Genomic DNA, 6,152 nt, shown 5'->3' on the forward strand with positions numbered 1-6,152 from the left:
CTCTTTAAAGTATATTTCATACATGAGAATGAGAGGGAAAGATACACAGAGAATTTGGGATGGCTGGTACTTGAGGTGGTGAGATAAGAAAAAAATGCAAGAGGGTCTCAGGAAGGTTTGGTAAAGGCCCTGCCTTGCAGTGAGAATTCATGGATGTTTATCACACACATTATTTCAAATTGATCTAATTAGTTTTGAGATTTTTAAGAGACTAATCCATGGACCAGTGATACATTTCATGACCAAGTATTTTAAAGAATGCAATTGCACTTGAGGTCCATTGAAAAAACTGAAAGGGGACAAAAGATATAGTGTCATCCAATTACCTAAGCTTAGAGTTAAAATGGAATATTGATCTTGAGGCGTAATCCTCTATCCCTTGAAAGTCCTCTTCAATAAGTTCAAGATTAGGTGTAAGAGAAAGATGGTCAAATGGAGCTGCAGAGAGTCTTCAGCATCCAGGGATGACGCGTATGCAGAGGGGCAGAGGCTGGTAAGAACAGGAATCAGGAATATACAGAGAGCTCTATGGATCCAAGGGGCAGGCTGGGCTGCAGCCCACATCCCACCTCCGAAAGCCTGGTTCTTCTTTCTCAGGACACACGTGGGGAGGTCGAGGCCAAGCAAGGCGGATGGATTTGGGGTTGGGGAAACCATCAAGATGTGAAGATCCCTAGGAAAGAAGGAAGATGGCAGTAAACACTGGAGAACAGTTCCGAGAATCTGTTCAGTAAACTCGAACAAATGCTACATAAGGTTGCTTTCTACTCTGTCCCTATCTACTTTAAGATTTTTGTTTTGTTTTGTTTTGTGTTTTTGCCATTGGGCACATGTGCTTACTGGAGAGAGACAGAGAGACAGAGATACAGAGAAGGAAAGGGAAAAAACGCCCCCCCCCCAGAGGGAAGGGTCTCATCACAATGCTGACTCCTCCCTTCTCCTATCAAGATTTTGGGCCCCAGACATATGCACATAAACCTATTGTGATTTTCAAGCCACCAGGTCCAGGATTCAAACTTCAGTCAGCCATGTGTGAGTCCAGTGCCTTCACCATCTTGCCAGTTCCTGGCCCCTACTTTGAGGCTTTTGTGCAAGCCATTTTCTCCAAGCCCCAGTTTCTTTCTATAATTCCTTCTTCCTTTATAGAGGCTTTTCTGTGGCTCGAATAAGGAAATACATATGACCTGCTTGGGAAATTACAAAATACCTAATAAAGGTAAGACATTGCTATCCTCTTGCTGATTAAAGATACTGAAGATTGTTACAATTTCGCTCATTAAAGATACTGAAGACTGAATAGCCCTGAGAAATGTCAGGGTGCCCCGACATTTTCCAGTACCCAGTTACATGTCTGCCTCTGCTAGTGGTTTATAATTCTTAAAGGACTGAGATATTAAAACATTTTCTGTGTACTGCTTGTACCTAGCTCATTAGCTGGTGCCATGAGGTCTTTGAAGTGCTGAGGTAATTAATGAAATAACTGCGGATAGCTCTAGTGCTGGTCTCTGCACCCCAGCTGCCCAGTGACAAAGGGCTCAATGCTACGTGGCTTCCGATCTACTCTCCCTGTAGATGGCACGCTAGCCTTTCTGAGGAGAAGCAACGCAATCATACAATTACGCTTAAAATTCTCTGGAGCTCACTAAAGTCTAAAAGAATAAAAACTCAGGACCAGAAGTTAGTGTAATGGCTATGTCTCTGGACTCCCATGTAGTCGACCACGGTTCGAGTCCCAGACCAAGTGGCTTAAAACTCACACGGGGCACGTGCATGCGCGTGCTCAAGATCCCAAGAGGAGAACAGAAGAGAAGGGATTGCGGCATGGCCATCCCCCCTGGGGTGTGATTTCTCGCTTTCTGTCTCTCTGTCTCTCCCTGTCTTTCTGGTGAGAGCACACGCCCTATAGCAAAAACCTCTCCAAAAAAAAAAAAAAAGAAAAAAAAACAAAAGAATAAAAACTCACAATGCTTAGGACAATATTCAGCACTCGTAATTAATTGTGTCTTCTCTCTACCTTTCCCGTCTGGTCTACCGCAGAGGCATTCAGACCCACTGGATTCCAGATGTGTGTTGTGCACTTTGCAAGCCTTGCAGTATTCATGCTGCTCCTCATGCCTGGCGTTGCTATGCCTCATTCTGCCTCCACCATGTAAACCTCAGTGAACCTCAGCTCGCTCTAACAGCTGAGCTCAGGCATCTGTTTCTCTTGTCAGTTCCAGGGAGAGTTTCGCAATCTTGTCTTTGCTGGCACCCAGCACATCACATGAAATGATGTTTGTGTTCGAATGTTCTCAGGGCAAAGAATACATTCTATTCATCTCTGACCTCCAGCACCCACCGCAGTGCTTAGAACGAGAAGACATGATCAATGTATGTTCACCACAAGGACAGACGGAAGAATGGTGCCTTTCCCAGCTGACACACAGGAGATGCCTGACAGAGCCCCTGAGAAGGCATTTCCCATAAATCGCTGCACAATAATCCCCATGGAGAAGAAGGAAAAAAACAAGCATTGCTATTTTGAGCTCCTCAACTTTGCTTGGTCCTCAAAAACTTATTTTGTTTGTAATATTGACTCTGTGGGATTAGATTGGATTCTATCAAATAGTAATTCATCTCATGTGTATTACATGGAGGTGGTTGATTAATGTGGAATCTTGAGAAATCATTTGAACATGTCAAAAGGACAAGCGAATTAGTGAGAATATAATTTATAGCAGTAGGTGTGGCTCTGCATTAACCTGGCCAAATCAAAGCCTTATTTAAAGAGAAACTATCTGACTCTTTTCCTACCTAAAGTATTATTGCTAGTAAGGTCAAAACAATTGAAACAAGCTCAGCTGTGCTGAATGTCAAGCTATTAGAAATCTACTTACTTTGATTAATACGTAAGAACATTTTTACCATATTTATTTATAAACATGTGCCCTGAATATTACAGTGTTTATATTACTAGAACTAAAATTTCTCAACGAACATAAATTTATTTTTTCATTTTAATATTATTAACTATTATTATTAATTACATCTGTAAGTTACTGTTAAGAGAAGAATTGTGACTCCTCTAATACAATGTCAAAGCCCTAACCCACAATGTGACTATATTTGGAAAAAGGCCTTCATGGATGTAAGTCAGGTTAAAAGAGGTCAAAATGGTGGGGCCCCATGATGGTAGTACTAGTGTTCTTATAAGAAGAGAAAGAAATATCAGAGATCTCTTTCCTCTTTGAGCTCACATAGGAAAGGCTGTGTGAAGACTCGGTAAGAAGGTGACTGTCTCCAAGCTTGGAAGCAAGCCCTCACAAGACCCTACAGCTGAGGTCACATTGTGGGTGGACTTTTAGCCTCCAGAACTGTGAGAAAAAAAAAATTGATATCGTTTAAGCCATCCGGTCTGTGTAATCTGCTGTCATTCCAATACACTTATAAAAAATGAAATGCACAGTTTACATGTACATTGTGTTATGTTTAACATATGCATATACTCATGGTACCCCTTCTTTAATCAAGAAAGAGAGAACACTTGCAATGTCCCAGAAAGTCTCTCTGCCACCTCCCAAAAAAGTCTGACTTCTCCCTCCCACCAAGAAGCAACTGCTATTCTGATTTCTATCATCATAGATTAAGTTGTTGCTGTTTATTTTGTTTGTTTGTTTATTTTTTTCTATAGGATGTGTGCATTCACCAGAGAGAGTCAGACAAAAAGAGAGAGAAGGGAAAGTGAGAAATCATCCCTTGAAGGGATGGCCACACCACAATCTCTTCTCTTCCATTGTCCTCTCAAAATTTTGGACATGCACAGACACGCCCAGCCTGTTTTTCAAATTGCTAAGTCCAGGACTCAAATTGTACAGTTGGCTACATGGAATCCAATTGCCTCAACCACCATACCACCAGTGGGCTTTACCATAGATTAAGTTTTGCTTACTATAAAATTTCAAATAAATAAAACTTACAATATGAACTGAATTCTTAGCTCAGTGTAATGTTTCTGAGATCTACCTGTGTTGTTTCACGTATCGTTAGTCATGTGCCCATGTGTGTATGCATAATTGTATAGTGGTGTGTGTGTGTGTGTGTGTATACACACTTGAGTGCCACTTCATTGTATACATAAATCACAATTTATCCATTATCTCATTAATATAAATTTGAGTTATTTGACTACCTTTTTCTATTCTGAATACAGCTGTTCCGAACGTTCTCGTAAAAGTCATACTGTGGCATCTGTTTTAATTTCTTTTCTGCAAAGACCTACTCTGGGGGCCCAGCAGGTGATGTGGTGGTTGGGACACTGGACTCCCACATAGCCAATTGTGGTTTGAATCCTGGACATGGTGGCTTGATTTCTTGCTTGCTCTCTATAGTAAGTGCACACGCCCTATGGCAAATTAAATAATAATAATAAGTAAAATTAAATAAGTGATTCTTAAAAAAAAAAAAAAGACCTAGGTAGGAGTGGAACAGTTTGATTATCTGATAATTGTATATTTAATTTCATAAGAAGTTGCCAGAAAGTTTTGCAAATAGTTAGACTATTTTATGCTCTCAAAATCATTATATATGAGTTCTGATTTCTCCACCCTCACCAACATAGGTACAGTGGTTTAGATATTCCTATGGAAGTGTAGGGTATCTTAGAGTAGTTTAAATTTGTCTTTCTCTGATTTCTAATGATGCTGCTTACTTTTAAATAATTTAAATTTTATTATTAATTTATTATTTTTTTTAAATTTGTTAGAGGGCTTGTGCACTCACTGGAGAGAGGTGGAAAAGGGTGGATGGGGAAAGAGACAAGGTAAAAGAGCACCCCTACCCCTGGAGATTGGCGATGCCATAATCCCCTCTCCTCACTTTCCCCCTCAGGATTTTGGGCACACACACTCATATTTTTCCACCTTGAACCACTCAATTGGCCATTTGGGATGTAACTGCCTTGACCACCACCATGCCACCAGCTGCCAAATAATAATAATAATAATAATAATAATAGCAATAATTTTAAATATACTTTTCACCTTTAGAGATCTTCCCTTCTGTGTAATTATAGAAATTCTTCATTTAAGAAATATCCATTTCTCAGTCATCTGTGTTAATGTTACTCTTGTTCTGTAGCCACTCATGCCACATAAGGAGACATTTAGCTTTTGTAAAGTTCAGGGAATTATTTTTTGATGTTTTCTGGATCTATCCTCTGAAAAAAATCTTTACCTGTTTCTCAATCACAAAAGCATTATTCCTGCATTTTCTTTTGGACACATTACAATATTAGACTTTAAATCTGTGCATGTGATTCATTCAAATGAATTTTTGTACATAGTGTGAACCAGGGGTTAAGATTCATATTTTTTTCTTAGAGGTATCTACTTATTTCTGCATAGTTTATTAAAAATTCTTCTTCACTGAATTGATTCATTGTCTTTTGTTGAGAATTAATTGACTTGATAATTATGAGCCTATTTGTAGAAATTATAATCTGTTGCATTGATCTATTTATCATCATGCAAAGTTCACATTCTCTTGATTCCTAAACTTTATACTGAATTGAACTTTGTTCTTTTTTGAAATAGTCTAGCAATTCTAAGTTTTTGTGCAAAAACATCTACAAATCACTGTAACAAACTCTATTGTAATTTGAATAATATTATGTAGAACTTATTCACCAATTTGAAAAGAACAAAACCTAAAACAATGTTGATGACCCAAAAGCATGAATATAGTCCATTGTTGTATTGCTTTAGGTTTCTAAATTGATTTCAGCAATATTTTGCAGTTTTCATTAAGATCTTGTGTATTTTTTACTTAGTTTGCTTCCACACACTGTATAATGTTACACTGTTTAGAATTTACTATGCCGTCGGTTGTGTTACTTATTTGATCTCTTGTTGCACTGGTTAGGTGTCCCAGCACACTGGAGCGTGCAGATGGTGCGAATGGATATCGTTGTCTTGTTTTCGATCATGGTTTCACCATTAAAGGTGATGTTACATGTAGAGTATTCACAGGTACCTTTATCAGATTGAGGTGTCCCCATTGCTTCTGAATTTGCTGATAGTTTAGATCAAATGGTTTTTATACATGTATTTAATCATCTCAATGATTTCCCTTTATCAGTAAGGTTAAGAATATTGATTCAGTTAATAATGTGAAAC

This window comes from Tupaia chinensis, unplaced genomic scaffold (assembly GCF_000334495.1).
Source record: "Tupaia chinensis unplaced genomic scaffold, TupChi_1.0 Scaffold145561_1, whole genome shotgun sequence".
Taxonomy (NCBI): Eukaryota; Metazoa; Chordata; class Mammalia; order Scandentia; family Tupaiidae; genus Tupaia; species Tupaia belangeri.